The sequence below is a fragment of the Rhinopithecus bieti genome, unplaced genomic scaffold (genome assembly GCF_001698545.2).
Source record: "Rhinopithecus bieti isolate Rb0 unplaced genomic scaffold, ASM169854v2 scaffold_7967, whole genome shotgun sequence".
NCBI lineage: Eukaryota > Metazoa > Chordata > Mammalia > Primates > Cercopithecidae > Rhinopithecus > Rhinopithecus bieti.
The window spans coordinates 1,741,029-1,761,528 of NW_016806112.1; the positions used below are offsets into that span (position 1 = coordinate 1,741,029).

A 20,500-nucleotide genomic window follows, 5' to 3' on the forward strand; every position below is an offset into this window, starting at 1 on the left:
AGATAATTTTAAAAGTCAGTAAAAAAAAGACCTTTTCCTACTTTCTTATTTTCAACAGAGACTATTTTAATTAGCATAGGCGAAAAAATACTAAAACTGGAGTCAGAAGATCTCATGAATTTAAGACTGAACTCTGACACCTATTGGCAACGTGACTTGTGGCTAGGCACTTCACCAAAGTTTATTTCCTCATCTTCAAAACTGGGATGATGCCCTTATCTATCTCAGATGGTATACCATACGATAACTGTAAAGTGTAAATTGCTGCACAGTGTAAGATATCATTATTCTTATCAACTAAAAGGTAGGGTAACTTTTTATCATTTCCTAGGGCCAACGAGACAGATGCCATATCCAGTACATAACAAAATTGACCAAAATGACCTTTTCATCAAAGTAAGCAGGAAATACCAAAGTCATAACTAAAGAGGTAAAACAGACTACCTGCTAACATTATGAAACCTACATGTATAAAAGACTTACTAAAGTAAAATTAAAAGCCAACTATCAGGCCGGCAGTGGTGGCTCATGCATGTAATCCCAGCACTTTGGGACATCAAGGCGGGCGGATTGCATGAGATCAGGAGTTCAAGACCAGCCTGACCAACACGGTGAAACCCCGTTTTTACTAAAATTAAAATAAAATTAAAACTTTTATTTATGTTTTTTTTATTTTATTTTATTTTTGAGATGGAGTCTCGCTCTGTCCCACAGGCTGTAGTGCAATGGCGCAATCTCGGCTCACTGCAAGCTCCGCCTCCCAGGTTCAAGTGATCCTCCTGCCTCAGCCTCCTGAGTAGGATTACAGGCGTGCGCCACCATGCCCAGCTAATTTTTGTATTTTTAGTAGAGACGGGGTTTCACCATGTTGGCCAGGATGGTCTCAATCTCTTGACCTTGTGATCCGCCCACCTCGGCCTTCTAAACTGTTGGGATTACAGGCGTGAGCCACTAAAATTAAAATTTTAAAGAAGTTAGCCAGGTGTGGTAGCAGGTGCCTGTAATCCCAGCTACTTGGGAGGCTGGGGCAGGAGAATCGCTTGAACCAGGAAGGAGGCAGAGGTTGCAGTAAGCCGAGATCTCACCACTGTACTCCAGACTGGGTGATAGAGTGAGACTCCATCCAAAAAAAAAAAAAGCCAATTATCTTTAATCTAAGAGCATTATGAGTAATAGTGTGTGCTTCATCCACACACATACATGAATGTATCTAATTCAAGATGATCTAATTAAAAATTACACAATAACATCTAAATGTAACATAGTATGCTGAATGGGATCCTGAACAGGAAAAGCACACTAGATAAAAACTGAAGAAATTGGAATAAAGTATGAACCTTATTTAATAATAATGTATCGATATTAGTTCACGATATTGCAACGAATTGTCATAATTGAAACAAATGTACCATGCTAATATAAGATGCTAATAACAAGAAGACGTGATCTTGATGCTGTCTCTGTACCATCATCTCAGTTCTTCTATAAAGCTAAAACTGTTCTAAAAAATAAATTCTAGGTTGGGCACAGTGGCTCCCACCTGAGATCCCAGCACTTTGAGAGGCTGAGGCAGGAGGACTGCTTGAGGCCAGGAGTTCATAACCAGCCTGAACAATATAGCAAGACTGTGTCTCCACAAAAATAATAAAAATTTAAGTCTACCTTTTAAATTAAACAAATAATATACTTCTAAATTCAAGTATCTGATTTAGCAACTTTTTTCAGTAAGAAAAATTATACAAACTTGAGAGCAGCATTTGAACACTGTAATTATCACAATCTCTAACCACCACCGCTTAGAAAAGGGAACAGCTCCCATATGATGTTTCAGAACCCGTTAACATCTGTTAACACATTATGGTGTTTATCACACTAAAAGTATTTTTTCTTTCAGTTCACTGTGATCACAAATGAAATACAGAAACTTCATAAAAAAAAATTTCCATAGCTATATTACATTTTGCACTAATTTCTGATCAACTAAAGCAAAGGAAATATATTTTCTAGCCAGAATGGTTTAAGAAAAGCTACTTTCTATATTGACTTCCACCTAATAGCAAATCTTTTTTTAGGCTATTAGGAGTAGTAACAGTTGAGCTTGAAGAGTTTTAATTGATCAGCAGTAAAGAATAAGGGTGCTTAGGAAACAAAAACAATAACTACCACACATTTCAGGCTTGCCAGGTGCTAGACACCAACTACGGGCTTTTCATGGCTGGTCTCCTTTATTCCTCTCATTTATTCTTTTTTTTTTTTCTGAGATGGACTTTTGCTCTTGTTGCCCAAGCTAGAGTGCAATGGTGTGATCACGGCTCACCACAATCTCCACCTCCTGGGTTCAAGTGATTCTCCTGCCTTAGCCTCCCAAGTAGCTGGGATTACAGGCATGCACTACCACGCCCAACTGATTTTGTATTTTTAGTAGAGACAGGGTTTCTCCATGTTGGTCAGGCTGGTCTTGAACTCCTGACCTCACGTGATCCGCCCGCCTCGACCTCCCAAAGTGCTGGGATTACAGATGTGAGCCACCGTGCCCGGTTCTTCTAATTTATTCTATATAACATTCCTGAAATCGTTGTAATAACTATGTTTTGGCCAGTGCAGTGGCTCACGCCTGTAATCCCAGCACTTTGTAAGGCCAAGGTGAGTGGATCACCTGAGGTTGGGAGTTCAAGATCAGCCTGACACCATGGCAAAACCCCGTCTCTACTAAAAATACAAAAATGAGCCAGGCGTGGTGGCACATGCCTGTAAACCCAACTACTCAGGAGGCTGAGGCAGAAGAATAGCTTGAACCCAGGAAGCATAGGTTGCAGTGAGCCAAGATCTCGCCATTGTACTCCAGCCTGAACGTCGCAGCAAGACTCTGTCTCAAAAAAAAAGTCATTGAATAAATAATAGTTCAAATAGTAAGCACATTTGGGAAAAATCATGATGTTACCTGAGGATTACGTATGTGAAAGATTTTTATATACTGATGCCTACACTTTGGCAGAACTGTTTTTTTATTGTGCACATACTTTTCCTCATAATGTTTTTTTAAATTAAATTTAATTTTTTTTTTTTTCGAGATGAAGTCTCACTCTGTCACCTAGGCTGGAGTACAATGGCATGATCTCAGCTTACTGCAACCTCCACCTCCTGGGTTCAAGTGATTCTCCCGTCTCAGCCTCCATAGTAGCTGAGATTACAGGCTAGTGTCACCACACCCAGCTAAGTTGTTTGTATTTTTGTAGAGACAGGGTTTCACCATTCGGCCAGGCTGGTCTCGAACTCCTGATCTCAAGTGATCCACCCACCTCAGCCTCCCAAGGTGCTGGGATTGCAGGCATGAGCCATTGCGCCTGACCTTCCTTATGTAATAGTCACATTAATGTAATAGGGCAAAAGAGGACATGACTGTCTTTTTTTTTTTTAGATGAGTCTTGCTCTGTTGCCCAGACTGGAGTACAGTGGTGTAATCTCGGCTCACTGCAGCCTCTGCCTCCCAGGTTCCAGTGATTCCCCTGCTGCAGCTTCTCAGCTAGCTGGGATTACAGGTGCACACCACCACACTTAGCTAATTTTTGTATTTTTAGTAGAGATGGGCTTTCATCATATTGGCCAGGCTGGTCTCGAACTCCTGACCTCAGGTGATCCACCTGCCTTGGCCTCCCAAAGTGCTAGGATTATAGGCATGAGCCACTGCGCCCAGTCATGACTGCCACTTTTTAAATAACCTGATATAATGTTATCTCTTGCATTTTATCAATGTGAGCTTTTTGTTTGTTTGTTTTTTTCCCCAGACAGCATCTTGCTCTGTCACCCAGGCTGGAGTACAGTGGCATGATAATGGCTCACTGCAGCCTTGATGTCCCAAGTTCAAGCAATCTTCCCACTTCAGCCTCCCAAGCAGCTGGGACTACAATCATGCACCACCACACCCAGCTAATTTTTGTATTTTGTGTAGAGATGAGGTTTCACCATGTTGCCCAGACTCGTCTCGAACTTCTGAGCTCAAGCAATCTGCCTGCCTCAGTCTCCCAAAGTGCTGGGATTACAGGCATGAGCCACCTTGCCTGGCCTAATGTGAACACTTTATTGATTGATTGATTGATTTTGAGATGGAGTCTCACTCTTTTGCCCAGGTTGGAGTGCAGTGGCATGATCTTGGCTCACTGCAACCTCTGCCTCCCAGGTTCAAGTTATTCTCCTGCCTCAGCCTCCCAACTACCTGGGATCACTGGCACCTGCCACCACATCCGGCTAATTTTTGTATTTTTTGTAGAGACAGGGTTTCACCATGTTGGCCAGGCTGGTCTCAAACTCCTAGCCTCAGGTGATCTGCCCGACTAGGCCTCCCAAAGTGCTGGGATTACAGCCATAAGCCACCACACCTGGCCTAATGTGAGCATTTTAATTATCCACCACTTTTCAGGGACTTAACCAATCCATACAATAGATGAGTGTCTCTTGCAAATATTTTTTACAAATATCATGTTGAATCACGACGATTTGTTTACATTTACTTCTCCTTACACGACTTACCCCCTTCAGTGCAAGAGCAGTTTCTTGCTCATTTTACGTTTTGTGAAATTACATGATCTAAAAATTGTCAGGCATTAATAATATACTAAAATAATGAGTTCATTCTTGTTCCAAAAAATTGAAAAGTTCAGGTACTATGGCTCACGTTTATAATCCCAACACTTTGGGAGGCTGAGGCAGGAGGATCACTTGAGCACTGTAGTTCAAGACCAGCCTGGGCAACATAGTGAGACTTTGTCTCTATAAAGAAATTAAAAAATTAGCCGGGTGTGGCATGCACCTGGAGTCCCAGATACTTGGGAGGCTGAGGTAGGAGGATTGCTTGAGCCTGGGAGGTCAAAGCTGCAGTGAGCTGCACTCCAGCCTGGGAGACAAAGCAAGACCCTGACTCAAAACAAAAGAACAGACAAGCACAGTATGCTTTATTTAACACACTTCCTTCACTCATTCATTCAACAAATGTTAATTATTAAATACAACCTATGTGCTAAGCACTGATGAACAAGATAGGCAAGGTCTGATCTTGACGGGGGGCACATTACCTTAGGGATAATGAAGGATACACAATATATTAGGGATACATGACTTTCCAGTGACAATTTATACTAGTTTTCGCGAACTACACTGCTATACATTCTCTGTTTAGAGCCTTCTGTCTAATCCTTTCCTTGGCCAGTTAAATCACACTTAGGTATCAGGGTACAGCTCAAACCAAGTACAGTACCTTGACTCAGATATTTCCTCATTTGGGTTCAACTCTCCCGCAGCATTTTGTATTGTTTGCAACAAAATGCTGTTTTTACAACAAAACTCCAAGTTCCCTGAAGTAGGGACATTGTCATCCCAGTATCCCCACTACTTAGCACAGTGACTGGCATTTAGCAGCTGCTGAATGTTTGAATTTATAATTACTTTTAAAAATGACCGGCTGATAAAGAGCAATGCTCCAATTAGGAATCAGTCAAGCTGCCAAAATTATTAGAAAACATTATTAGAAAACTGTAATTAAGGCTGGGCATGGTAGCTCACACCTGTAATCACAGCACTTTGGGAGGCCGAAGTGGGAAGATCGCCTGAGGCCAGGAATTCAAAAGACCAGCCTGGGCAACATAGGGAGACTCCGTATTTATGAAAAAAAATTTAGAAAATTAGCAAGATGTGGTGGCACGTGCCTGTAGTCCTAGGTACTCAGGAGGCTGACATGAGAACACTGCTTGAGCCCAGGAGTTTGAGGCTGCTGTGAGCTGTAATGGCCCCACCACTCTTCATCCCAGGCAAGAGCGAGGCCCTGTCTCAAAACAAAACAAAAAAGCCTGCAACTAAATTTAGTTGAAAATATCTTCTCACATTCCAATGAGCATATCTGAAATTTGTGTGTTTTGGGACAGGGTCTCACTCTGTTCTCCAGGCTGGAGTGCAATGGTGCGCTCTCGGCTCACTGCAACCTCCGCCTCCTGGGCTCAAGCAATTCTCCTGCCTCAGCATCCTGAGTAGCTGGGACTACAGGCATACACCATCATGTCCAGCTAATTTTTGTATTTTTTGTAGAGATGGGGTTTCGCTATGTTGCTCAGGCTGGTCTCAAACTCCTGAGCTGAAATGATCGCCTGCCTTGGCCTCCCAAACTGCTGAGATTACAAATGTAACATTTTTACCAACGACTGGAAAGATATTTCTTTGAAATTGGGCAGTAAATATTAATGAGAAAAAATCTGAAACAAGTGATACTTTACTATCTTTAGTCGGTATATTTGGTTTTTTGTTTGTTTTGTTTTGTTTTGAACTATGGCCTACAAAATAGTTGGTATATTTGAAGCAAGAGTGAAACACTGTAGAAAAAAGAATGGACTTACTACCAACTAACCCTGCCTGGCACAAGTACAAGGAATTGAAAGGCAAATTACTTTGAAAATACAGGTAATATAATGCCAGATAGTACTCACAGTTCAAATCAACACTACAACAGACTTCTTGTGATGACACCAGAATTCCGGAAGATGTCAAAAGTAAACAAATGAAATTCAAACAGATTATTGATTTTACCCTCAATATACTAATTTTCCAGAGCTAAAGAAGACAGAATAACCACAAAAATAATTAAATTCATTCATAATAAATGGTTTGTGGGTTAAGCTCAGATTTTATTATACAACTCAACTGAGACAATATCAATACATGTGAATAGCTAATATGCATTATTTAGGAAATACTAATGTTTCATCACTATTCCAATTCAAAACCTTGACTTTTACATAACTTGAAATCATTACTAATGAAATCAGCAATGTTAAACAAGATTAACTTTGTCTTTTTATTTTTTCTTTTGAGACAGGGTCTCACTCTGTCCCCCAGGCTAGAGTGCAGTGGCTAGATCACAGCTTACTGCAACCTCAACCTCCTCGGGCTCAGGTGATCCTCCTACCTGCTCTGCCTCCCTCCAAGCAGCTGGGACTACAGGCATGCGCCACTGTGCCCAACTAACTTTTGTATTTTTTGTAGAAACAGGGTTTTGCCATGTCGGCCAAGCTGGCCTCAAACTCCTGGGCTCAAGCAATCTACCCACCTCGGTCTCCCAAAGTGCTGGGACTACAAGCATGATTCACCATGTTTGGCAACAAGATTAAGTTTGAAAGGCATTAAGTTAAATAAGTAATGGCACACTCAAACCATGTAGAAAGATGTCCATCAAAAAAATAAACAATTTGGGCTGGGCTTGATGGCTCACGCCTGTAATCCCAGCACTTTGGGAGGCCGAGGCGGGCGGATCACCTGAGGTCAGGAGTTCAAGACCAGCCTGGCCAACAAAGTGAAACCCTGTCTCTACTAAAAATACAAAAATTAGGCTGCGAGTGGTGACTCACGCCTGTAATCCCAGCACTTTGGGAGGCCAAGACGGGCGGATCACGAGGTTGGGGGTTTGAGACCAGCCTGGCCAATATGGTAAAACCCTGTCTCTACTAAAAATACAAAAATTAGCTGGGTATGGTGGCGTGCACCTGTAGTCCCAGCTACTCAGGAGGCTGAAGTAGAAGAATTACCTGAATCCAGGAGGCGGAGGTTGAGGTAAGCCGAGATTCTGCCACTGGACTCCAGCCTGGGCAACAGACCCAGACTCCATCTCCAAAAAAAAAAATTAGCCGGGCATGGTGGCAGGCGCCTGTAATCCAAGGAACTTGGGAGGCTGAGGCAGAAGAATCACTTGAAGCCAGGAGGCAAAGGTTGCAGTGAGCTGAGATCACACCATTGCATTCTAGCCTGGGTGACAAGATGTCTCAAAAAGAATTTTTTAATTTAAAAATTGAAAAAAATTAAAACAGCAACAACAACAAAGATGTCCATCAGACATCATTAAGTGAAAAGAGCAAACTGCAGAACAATATGCATGGTAAGATCCCAGAGGCAGTCTAAGAGTTAAACCCTGGAACAAGAGTACCTGGGCTCAAGTCTCAGGTTCGCCACTCCCTGGCTGTGCAATCTTTGTCTAGTTACTTTACTTCTCTATGACTCAGTTTCTTCATCTGCAAATACATATACCAGAGCCTACTTTATAGGGTATGTTCACAGGGTTTTGAAAGTTAAATGAATTAAAATGAATACAGCAGCCAGGTGCAGTGGCTCACACCTATAATCCCAGCATTTTGGGAGGCCAAGGTGGGTGGATTACCTTAGGTTGGGAGTTCGAGACCAGCCTGACCAACATAGAGAAACCCGTTTCTACTAAAAACACAAAATTAGCCAGGCATGGTGGTGCCTGCCTGTAATCCCAGCTACTCAGGAGGCTGAGGCAGGAGAATCACTTGAACCCAGGAGGCAGAGGTTGCGGTGAGCCAAGACTGTACCATTGCACTCCACCTGGGCAATGACAGCGAAACTCCATCTCAAAAAAAAAAATGTATAAAGCACTTAACAATTATATATAATGTTAACTATAATTTGGGGGAAAATAATTCAAATCAAATAGTAAGTGCATGCATATGTGAGAAAGAAAACCCTTCATTTTTTTCCCAGTGTTTTTAGGTTTTTTTAAAAAACAAAGAACAGGCCAGGGATGGTGGCTCAAACCTGCAATTCCAACACTTTGGGAGGCTGAGGCAGGCATATCACTTTAGGTCAGGAGTTCAAGACCAGGCTCGCCAACACGGTGAAACCCCATCTCTACTAAAAATACAAAAATTAGCCGGACATGGTGGCGTGTGCCTGTAATCACAGCTACTTGGGAGGCTGAGGCAGGAGAATCGCTTGAACCCGGGAGGCAGAGGTTGCAGTGAGCCGAGACTGCGCCACTGCACTCCAGCCTAGGCAAGTGCAGGCTCCTGAGCTCAAGTGACGGAGCGTTGTCTCAAAATAATAATAATAATAATAATAATAATAATAAATAATAAAAATAAATATTTAACATACATACCTTTTGGGATGGCTATGAGAATGGAAAGGGTTAATTTGTAAATTGCTTAGAAAAATGCTGTATTTGATAATGAAAATATTGATGATAAATTGGTTTACACAGCATTCATTAGAAGACACATTAGCAAATATAGTTTTTAAGGCAAACGCTTTTTCCACATAGCTTGCACTTTATAGGTAAAACTTGCAAACAAGAAAAAGGTAGTTCAGACTCTCGCTTGAATCTTATGCTCAGTAAATAGCAAGCAATGATCATATANACCATGAGAGCCAAGTGGAGGAAGAAGCGAATGCACAAAAGAAGCAAGATGAGGCAGAGGTCCAAGTAAACCGCTAGCTTGTTGCACCGTGGAGGCCATAGGAGCAGAAACACGGAATGCCAGACGCTGGGGATGCTGGTACAAGTTGTGGGACTGCATGCTACTGTCTAGAGCTTATCTCAATGGATCTAGAACTTCATCACCCTCTGATCACCGATCACCTGAAACCCACCTTGCTCATAACCAAAACTGCCCATGTTGGTCCTCTGCCCTGGACCTGTGACATTCTGGACTATTTCTGTGTTTACTTGTAGCCAAGTATAATACCCATACAATAAATCACCTCTTCAGCAGTCTTAGCTGAAGAATTAAAAAAAAAAAAAGAAAAGAAAAACAATAGAAACTTGACACCAAGCTATTCCCTGCTGAAGATCTACTAATCCAATTACTGAAACACTCAAGACAAATTCTGTAAAAGTGAGAAAATTTTCAAATGCCACAAAAAGGGCATAGTACTTAACTTCAAAAGAAGACATAGTTCAACAATAACAAGCTACACACTAATAAGCAGAACTGCAATGGCATTAAAATTATACCCCATTATTTCCCAGAGGAAACAAATAACATAGAAGTATCCAACCAATCTAGAAATAGGTGCCTATCTGGAACTTTCACAATTAGATACACCTCCATTAATTGTATGAGTGTGAAATTAAATACCACCAAATCTAATTTAACAATCTCTAATGACAACTCAGTAAGATATATACAAATCTGGAGATCAAGATAAACCAAGTAACTAAAACAATCTAAAATCCTTAGAACACTGTAAACTTATGAGAGGAAGTTTTCACAACCCCCATGCTTTGAGGAAGCTTTGGTCCCCTGGATGGACTTAGCTGTTTCCATAAATACAGTGGGTATACAAAACAACCGAATGAAGGAGCAGAAAGAGAACTTTGAGCCTCAGCTGCATTTTTGCTGAGCTGTAATACTGGTAAAGCCTGTTTCAAGATTCAAGAGTCCACCCTCAAAATTAAAGAAAGCATGTAAACAGAGGGCTGTCATGTATATTTCATCACATTTACCAGAATGATGTTTCATAAAAATTACACATATTCATTATCAAACTTCAAACAGCATTACTATCATTACTGTGGTTTTACCCAAAAGAAACCTCCTAGTCACCATTATCCAGTTTGTTAAAATAGCTTTTCAAAAAGAAATCAATCATTAAGATGTCTCTATACAATTATGGAATTCATAATTTCAAATAATGTGCATAATGCCTAAGAAAAAGAGAATGAATCCAATAAAAGTCAGCTATTACCATTACATTATCATGGTAATGTTTTCAAATTAAGGAACAGAAACTTATTCATAGAGAGGCCTTAATAATAAGTTACTTTGTCAGAATCCAAGTTGGCCTATCACAACCTGGAATAGTTAGATATTAAAAGGACTTTGTTTTAGAGGAGTCAAAGTTAGATTCCTTGGGTTCCAAAGAAGTTAGTAAACATGAAATAATTTCTGCATAAAGAATTAATGTATTTTTGGCTGAGCGCGGTGGCTCACGCTTGTAATCCCAGCACTTTGGGAGGCCGAGGCGGGTGGGTCATGAGGTCAGGTGTTCAAGAGCAGCCTGGCCAAGATGGTGAAACCCCTTCTCTACTAAAAATACAGAAATTAGCCAGGCACGGTGGCAGGCACCTGTAATCCCAGCTACTCGGGTGGTTGAGGCAGGAGAATCGCTTGAACCCGGGCAGCAGAGATTGAAGTGAGCCAAGATCACGCCACTGCACTTCAGCCTGGGAGATAGAGCGAAACTCTATCTCAAAAAAGAATTAATGTAGCTTTTGCAAAGTTTTTCTGGTACAGAAATCTGTATTTTTAAACATTTGGCAATTCAGCCTTAAGTGTTAATAACTTTTGGACCTAATGCATTTTTGTAAAGTAGTCAAGATAATGGAAGTAAGTAAATATAAATAACACAAGTAAAACAAAGGGATAGATTAGAATTCCGCATTAGAAAGTGAAAGGAGGGCCAGGTGTGATGGCTCATGCCCATAATCCCAGCACTGAGGCAGGTGGATCGCTTGAGGTCGGGAGTTCAAGACTAGCATGACTAACACGGTGAAATAACGTCTCTACTAAAAATACAAAAATTAGCCAGGTGTGGCGGTGGGTGCCTGTAGTCTCAGCTACTCAGGAGGCTGAGGCAGGAGAATCACTTGAACCTGGGAGGCAGAGGTTGCAGTGAGTCGAGATCGCGTCACTGCACTCCAGCCTGGGCAACAGAGCAAGAGTCCGTCTCAAAAAATAAAAAATAAAAAAATAAGTTAATCTAAGTCCGAAAAATAAAAGTATTTCATCAAAATTAAGATTGTCTGGCAGGATAATACTACACTCTGATCCTAGGAGAAAGGAAAAAGGCTAATATGCCTTGACTAATTTTTTTGTTTTTTTTTCCGATAGAAGAACCATGTGGGTTTAATCTTTCCAAAGATTCACAGAAAATAAATAACACATAAATTGGTAAGGAAAAAAAAAAAGAACTAAACATGTTTGACAACATGCCTTCTACTAGTCTCCAGCATGGGTGTACTGGCATTATAAGGGAGCAAGACCAAGCAAGCACCTTTTTGGACAGACATCTTAGATTAGCAAGCAGACACAGTATCTGTTTATACACTTACAAGAGTATGTTTAAAGCCTGTATTTTTTAAATGGCTTACAAAAAAGGTATATAAAAACATAATTTTGGCTACACACACACACACAAAGTATTAGAACTAAATTTATACTTTTATACTTTTCTTTCAGACACAAGCACTTACCAGGTATCTGCTTCATCTTCAAACTCAAAAAAAAAAAAAAAAATTATAGAAACCCCTATGAAGTCTATTAAGTCCTTCACTCAACCATTCTGTTTTTTTTTTTTTTTTTGAGATGGAGTTTCACACTTGTTGCCCAGGCTGGAGTGCAATGGAATGCAATGGCACCATCTCAGCTCATGGCAACCTCCGCCTCCCAGGTTCAAGAGATTCTCCTGCCTCAGCCTCCTGAGTAGCTGGGATTACAGGCATGCACCACTACGCCTGGCTAATTTTGTACTTTTACTAGAGATAGGGTTTCTCCATGTTGGTCAGGCTGGTCTCAAACTCCCGACTTCAGGTGATCCATGAGCCTTGGCCTCCCAAAGTGCTGGGATTACAGGCGCGAGCCACTGCGCCCAGCCTCAACCATTCATTTATATATATATTAAATATTAGAAACTGAAGTATCAAGATATTCACCACTTCCTCTGACCACTGTATTACCGAGTTTTAAACTGGGTTTCAGCTTTGAAACAAAAAATAACCACCTTTCTGAAATGCTTTTACAAAATCATAATACATATTGAAACATATTCAGAAAAATTAGAAAATATAGGTAAGCATAAAGAAGGAAAGATTTTTTTGTTTTTGTTTTTTTGAGACGGACTCTCGCTCTGTCACCCAGGCTGGAGTGCAGGGGCACAATCTCGGCTCACTGCAAACTCTGCCTCCCAGGTTCAAGCAATTCTCCTGCCTCAGCCTCCCAAGTAGCTGGGACTACAGGTGTGTGCCACCACGCCCAGCTAATTTTTGTAATGTTAGTAAAGACAGGGTTTCTCCATGTTGGCCAGGCTGGACTCAAACTCCTGACCTCAAGTGATCCACCCGCCTCGGCCTCCCAAAGTGCTAGGATTACAGGCATGAGCCACTGTGCCTGGCCAGCAGTAAAGTTTAACTGACTATAATCTTAGTTACCAGAAATCAAACAGCTAGGTGCCTAAAACTTATTCTAAAATGTGTATACAGTACAAAATTCTTGGTCCTAGTTCCTTTACAGATTAAAACATCTGGCCAGGCATGGTGCCTTGAGCCTAGTCCAGCACTTTCGGAGGCTGAGTAGGGCAGATCACTTGAGATCAGGAGTTTGAGACCAGCCTGGCCAACATGGTGAAACCCCGTCTCTACTAAAAATACAAAACATTAGCCAGATGTGGTGGCGGGCACCTGTAATCCCAGCTACCAGGGAGGCTGAGGCAGGAGAATCACTTGAACCTGGAAGGCAGAGGTTGCAGTAAGCAGAGACGACGCCACTGTACTCCAGCCTGGGCAACAGAGCAAGACTCTGTCTCAAAAAAAAAAAAAAAAAGCCAGGCACGGTGGCTCATGCCTGTAATCCCAGCACTGCAGGAGGCTGAGGCGGGCAGATCACTAGAGGTCAGAAGTTCAAGACCAGCCTAGCCAACATGGTGAAACCTTGTCTCTATTAAAAATACAAAAAATTAGCAGGGCATGGTGGCACCTGTAATCCCAGCTACTTGGGAGGCTGAGGCTCAGTGAGCTGAGATGGCGTCACTGCACTCCAGCCTGGGCGACACAGAGAGACTCCAACTCAAAAAAAAAAAACCTAAAATATCTTGAAAAGGATTACTTAAGGAGTTAAAGTTGAAAATAATTCTATGCAAACACAAGTTTAGGCAGTTCAAGTGTAAAACATACATAACTGAAAATTAACTCCAGAGAAAGAGATGTGTATGACAAAAAAACAGCCTCCAAAAAGTTGAAGGAAAAAAAATACTCAACTAAACATTTGAAAATTATTTTTTCAAGTACTAGTCTGTCCAAAGCAAATAAGAAGGACAGAGCTGGGCAAAGTAGCACGCTCCTATATTCCCAGCTACTCAGGAGGCTGAGGCAGGAGGATCACCCTGTTCAGGCCAGGAGTTTGAGGCTGCAGTGAACTATAATGGCACCACTGGACTCTGACAACAGAGTGAGAATATGTCTCAAAAAAAAAAAAAGATTCCACTTATATAAAAATTAAAAACCTGGAGCTGTATGCAAACTTAAAAAAATTAATTATTTAAAAAATTATTTTTAAATCGTACTTTACCTTTGAGATTCCTAGAATGTATGACCAACTCCCTCCAGTACACTTACCCCTAAAGAAAAAAAAAAAGGAAAAAATAATAAACTGAATGTGTTACCACTGGAATGTACCTACTTTCGCTATTAAACTATCTACAAACATTATGAGTGGCTGGGCGCAGTGGCTCATGCCTGTAATCCCAGTAGTTTGGGAGGCCGAGGCAGATGAATTACTTGAACTCAGGAGTTCGAGACCAGTGTGGACAACATGGCAAAACCCTACCTCTACAAAAAATACAAAACTTGTATTTAAAACTCGTCTGGTCAAACAAAAATAAAATACAAAATACAAAAATTAGCCAAGCATGGCGTCATGTGCCTGTGGTCCCAGCTACTGGGAAGGCTGAGGCAGGGGAATCTCTTGAGTCAGGGAGATGGAGGCTGCAGTGAGCTGTGATCGCACCACTGCACTCCAGCCTGCATGACAGACCAAGACCTTGTCTCTAAAACCAAAACAAAAATTAATATTAGGGGTAATTATTCCAAATAAACTAATTAAACTGAAGCATACATTTACAGAGTAGCAAGTTTTATATTGTTAGTTGCACCAACAAAAGATCAGTACATATTGTCACAACTTCCAGAATGCCATGATCAGGTAGTGTCACCTTGTAAGGTAATAAGAACTATGTGCCATCACTGGAGAGCAGCTCACAAACCCTCAGTGGAGCCAGCTGGGTAAAGTGAGACGTGACAACGCTGTGACGGTGGCTAAGAAAGCACCAAAAGAATAAAGTTCTTGGGGTTTTTTGTCTTTTTTTTTCTTTTTTGGAGACTGAGTTTTGCTCTTGTTGCCCAGGCTGGAGTGCAGTGGCGTTGATCTCGGCTCATTGCAACTCTAGGTTCAAGCGATTCTCCTGCCTCAGCCTCCTGAGTAGCTGGGATTACACGCGCGAGCCACCACGCCCAGCTATTTTTTTTTTTGCTTTGAGACGGCGTCTTGCTCTGTTGCCCAGGCTGGAGTGCAGTGGCGTAACGTCAGCTCACTGCAAGCTCCGCCTCCTGGGCTCACGCCATTCTTCTGTCTCAGCCTCCCCAGTAGCTGGGACTACAGGCGCCTGCCACCACACCCAGCTAATTTTTTGTATTTTTAGTAGAGACGGGGTTTCACAGTGTTAGCCAGGATGGTCTCGATCTACTGACCTCGTGATCCGCCTGCCTCGGCCTCCCAAAGTGTTGGGATTACAGGCGTGAGCCACCGCGCCCGGACAATTTTTTGTATTTTTAGTAGAGATGGGATTTCATCATGTTGGCCAGGCTGGTGTCAAACTCCTGACCTCAGGTGATTCACCCGCCTCAGTCTCCCAAAGTGCAGGGATCACAGGTATGAGCCACTGCGCCTGGCCGAATAAAGTTTATTTTAAAGTCTAGCAGCTAGGCATAGTGGCTCACACCTGTAATCCCAAAGCTTTGGGAGGCCAAGCTGGGAGGATTGCTTGAGCCCAGGAGTTCGAGACCAGCCTGGGGAACATAGGGAGATCCTGTCTCACCAGTAATAAAAAAAAAAAATTTTTTTTTTAATTGGCTGGGCGTGGTAGCTCACCCCTCTAAGCCCAGCACTTTGGGAGGCCAAGGTGGGCAGTTCACCTGAGGTCAGGAGTTCAAGACCAGCCTGATCAACATGGTGAAACCCCATCTCTACTAAAAATACAAAATTAGCTGGGCATGGTGGCACATGCCTGTAATCCCAGCAACTCGGGAGGCTGAGGCAGGAGAATCGCTTGAACACAGCAGGTGGAAACTGCGATGAGTTGAGATTGTGCCATTGTACTCCAGCCTGGGTAACTAGAGCAAAACTCTATCTCAAAAAATAAAAATTACAACAATTAATTAACCGGGTGTGGTGGCGCATCCCAACCTACTCAGGAGGCTGAAGTGGGAGGATCGCTTGAGCCCAGGATGTCAAGGCTGCAATGATCCCTGATAGTGCAACTGAACTCCAGCCTAGACAACAGAGCAAGACCTTGTCTCAAAATTCAAATTCCTAGGCTCAAGTAATCTGCCCATCTCGGATTCCCAAAGTAAAATGTGCATCTTCGATGTATAAAGTAAACATGGCAAAATGTTAACAGCAAATCTAGGTGAAGGATATATGAATGCTTGCTGAACAACTCTTCTGTAGGCTTACAATTTTTTCAAAGAGTTGCAAAAATAATATTTAAAAGTTATGGATTACAAAAAAACAAAACCTGCCGGGTTCAGTGGCTCATGCCTGTAACCCCAGCCCTTTGGGAGGCCAAGGCAGGCGGATCACTTTAGGCCAGGAGTTCAAGACCAGGCTTGCCAACATGGTGAAACCCCATCTCTACTAAAAATACAAAAAACTAGTCAGGTGTGGTGACACATGCCCGTAGTACCAGCTACTCAGGAGGCTGAGGCAGGAGAATCTCTTGAACCCAGGAGGGGGAAGTCGCAGTGACTTGAGATGGCGCCACTGCACTCCAGCCTGGACAACAGAGCAAGACTCTATCTCAAAAAACAAACAAAAAGAAAAAAACAAAACAGCAGAAAATAGGGAAAGATACAAATAATAATTTAGCACGTATATTCTGCCTCCCAGAATTAACTGTTAATTGTCACAGTTGTGTCTAGTCTCAAAAAAACAATTATAGCTATCGGGCTGGGTGCGGTGGCCACGCCTGTAATCCCAGCACTTTGAGAGGCCGAGGCGGGCGGTTCATGAGGTCAGGAGATCAAGACCATCCTGGCCAACATGGTGAAACCCTGTCTCTACTAAAAAATACATGAAATTAGCTAGGCTTGGTGGCGGACGCCTGTAGTCCCAGCTACTCAGGAGGCTGAGGCAGGAGAATGGCGTGAACCCAGGAGGTGGAGCTTGCAGTAAGCCGACCTCATGCCACGGCATTCCAGCCTGGGCGACAGAGTGACACCCCGTCTGAAAAATTAAAAAAAAAAAAAATAGGTATCATCCCCTTTGCCACTACCTCCCATTCGTATTCCCTTATAGACATGAAATTATAGAGTATGCCTATTTTCAACTTTACTTGACAGTATTGCTGCAAATACTGTCTCCAAAAGCAGCGGTACCAGTTTACGCTCAACCAACAGTTTTTTTTCCTCCTCCCAACAGTAACCGGAGCAGTTTCTTTTTTTTTTTAATTTTTTATAAATTTTTTACTTTTAATAAAGATGGGGTCTCACTTTGTTGCCCAGGCTGTTCTTGAACTCCCTAGTTCAAGGTCTCAAGTGGCCCTCAACCTCCAAAAGTGCTAAAATTACAGGCAGGAGCTACCACGCCTGGCCAGTAGTTTCCAAAATTACCATCTTTGCCACATCTTCACCAATATTTGATATCGTCAGACATGAAATTTTTTGTTGTTGTTGTTTTGAGGTGGAGTCTCACTCTGTCGCCCAGGCTGCAGTACAGTGGTGCGATCTCAGCTCACCGCAACCTCAGCCTCCCAGGTTTAAGGGATTCTCCTGCCTTAGCCTCCCAAGTAGCTGGGATTACAGACATGCGCCACCACGCCCAGCTAATTTTTATATTTTTAGTAGAGACGGGGTTTCACCATGTTGGCCAGGTTGGTCTCAAACTCTTGACCTCAGGTGATCCGCCCACCTCAGCCTCCCAAAGTGCTGGGATTACAGGTGTGAGACACTGCACCCAGCCCAGACATGAAATTTTTGTTATAAATCTGATGTGAAAAACATATTTTCACTTATTTTGGTTTTCACTTCCTATAATCAGTTACACTGATTATAATTCAATGCTAATTCTAGCACCAATATCGCTTTCTAGAGCTCCTTTGCTTTCATTTTGACAGAAGAAAATTTGTGGCCCTCAACATACTGAATAAGAGAGCAATTAAGAAACAATGCAGCTGGGCACGGTGGCTCACGCCTGCAATCCCAGCACTTTGGGGGGCCAAGGCGGGCAGATCACGAGGTCAGGAGTTCAAGACCAGCCTGGCCAAAATGATGAAATCCCATCTCTACTAAAAAATACAAAAATTAGCTGGCCATCATGGCACCTGCCTGTAGTCCCAGCCCAGGAGGGAGACTGAGGCAGGAGAATCGCTGGAACCCAGGAGACAGAGGTTTCAGTGAGCCGAGATCATGCCACTGCACTCCGGCCTGAGAGACAAAGTGAGACTCCCTCTCAAAAAAAAAAAAAGAAAACAAAAAGAAACAACGCCAAGCGTGGTGGTGCCTACCTCTAGTCCTAGCTACTTGGTAAGGCTGAGGCAGGAGGATCACTTGACTCCAGGAGTTCAAGTCCAGCCTAGGCAATGCAGCAAGACCTTGTTTCAAAAAAAAAAAAGAAGGAAGAAAGAAGGGAAGAAGAATGAGGAGAAATAAAACAATCTAGGATCACACAGTAAAAGGTAAAAGAACCTAAGCAAAACAAGAACTTCACCTACAGATTCTCCCTTTTATTACATCATACAAAGTGAAGAATAATCAAACCTACATGGCAGCATGTACCAAGAATGATTAGTCCCCAAATGAAACCAAATGATCACAAAAGCACAACATAGTGCTGGGAAATAATTTTCTGTATTAAAAAAAAATGTTAGATGGCCAGGCGTGGTGGCTCACTCCTGTAATCCCAGCACTTTGGGGGGCTGAGGCAGGTGGATCACTTGAGGTCAGGAGATTCGAAGCCAGCCTGACCAACATGGTGAAACCTGGTTCCTACTAAAAACACAAAAATTAGCCAGGTATGGTGGCAGGCACCTGTAGTCCCAGCTACTGGGGAGGCTGAGACAGGAGAATCACTTGAACCTGGGAGGCAGAAGTTGCAGTAAGCTGAGATCGTGCCACTGCACTCCAGCCTGGGTGAGCAAGACTGCATCTCAAAAAAAAAAAAAGTAAGATGAAAAACATAAGATGAAATTCAACCTAGTATGTATAATACTATTTGCAAGATTTTAAATGGACGTGCTTTATTCTTAGAAATAAAATACTTGGCTTCTATAAACTCATCCATTCATTTATTTAATCAGCAAGTATTTACTTAGCACCTATTGTGTGCCATCCACTATTCTGGAACAGCAGTGAAGACAAAGTCTCTATTGTCACGAAGCTAACATTCAAGGAAGAAAAGAAAAAGATTAAAATACTCTATAAATATACGTACAGGTGACATAATACGAGATAGAAGCACGCTATAAAGAAAATAAAGGGGAAGAGGACAAAGAATGACAAAGAGAGTGATGTAAGGACGCAGAAAGTGACAGGGAAGATCTCTCCAAGGCAGTGACTTGCAATACGGTATGTTCAACTCAACATAAACAGTTCCAGTACCAATTATCTGCTTCATAAAACGTTTTTTCCACCTTTTCATACTCCCCCTTCATTTTTTTCCAGAAAAGTGGTTTTCTATTATTGCTATTATTTTAGAGGGGAAAAAAAATCTCCTACAAGATGTTGACAGGTTGTTTACAAACAGGTAAAAATTTCAAGCCACACACAGTCTGAAGAAAATGTTAAGACAGATTTGTCAGTGAGAAGGCTAATGCCAAAATGAAGCAAATAAGAATTTGAAAACGAATTTCAAGAAAATGACTTACCAACTTTTCAACTCTATAGTATGTTTACTTTCTATCACACATGAAAAGAAAGTTAATAGCAAGAGCAAAATGTCTTTTGGGTTTTTTGTTTTGTTTTCTTTTGAGGTAGAGTCTCACTCTGTCTCCCAGTGGCACGATGTCGGCTCACTGCAACCTCTGCCACCCAGGTTCAAGCGATTCTCCCGCCTCAGCCTCCCAAGTAGCTAGGATTACAGGCACCCACCAAGGCACCTGGCTAATTTTTGTAGTTTTAGTAGAGATGGGGTTTCACCATCTTGGCCAGGTTGGTTTTGAACTCCTGACCTCGTGATCCACCCACTTTGGCCTCCCAAAGTGCTGGGATGATTACAGGCATGAGCCACCACGCCCGCACTTTTTTTTTTTTTGATACGGAGTTTTGCTCTTGTAGCCCAGGCTAGAGTGCAATGGCACAATCTCAGCTCACTGCAACATCCGCCAACTGGGTTCAAGCAATTCTCCTGCCTCAGCCTCCTAAGTAGCTGGGATTACAGGTGCCCGCCACTATGTCCAGCTAATCTTTGTATTTTTAGTAGAGACAGGGTTTCACCATGTTGGCCAGACTGGTCTCGAACTCCTGACCTCAGGCGATCCACCCACCTCGGCTTCCCAAAGTGCTGGGATTACAGGCATGAACACCATGCCTGGCCCGAAAAATATATTTCAAGAGAGATTCTTCTGTTTTTCATTTAAAGATAGAAAAATTAGGGCCGGGCACGGTGGCTCACGCCCATAATCCCAGCACTTTGGGAGGCCGAGGTGAGCAGATCACAAAGTCAGGAGTTTGAGACTAGCC

The 20,500-nt window shown here is 42.3% G+C and overlaps 1 protein-coding gene across 6 annotated transcripts in view; it reads right to left on the reverse strand.

Moving 5' to 3' along the window:
* GAPVD1 (GTPase activating protein and VPS9 domains 1) overlaps positions 1 to 14,166 on the reverse strand; it is a 101,548-nt gene extending 87,382 nt beyond the window's left edge. For 5 of the 6 annotated variants that reach the window (XR_001886145.1, XR_001886143.1, XR_001886144.1 and 2 more), the window contains exon 1: positions 14,118 to 14,166. The gene's annotated coding sequence lies outside the window, so the exon portion shown is untranslated. Of the gene's footprint in view, positions 1 to 6,470; positions 6,492 to 14,117 lie in introns of those variants that run through there. The other variant, XR_001886141.1, reaches the window with a different exon arrangement.
* Between the last annotated feature and the right edge of the window lie 6,334 nt (positions 14,167 to 20,500).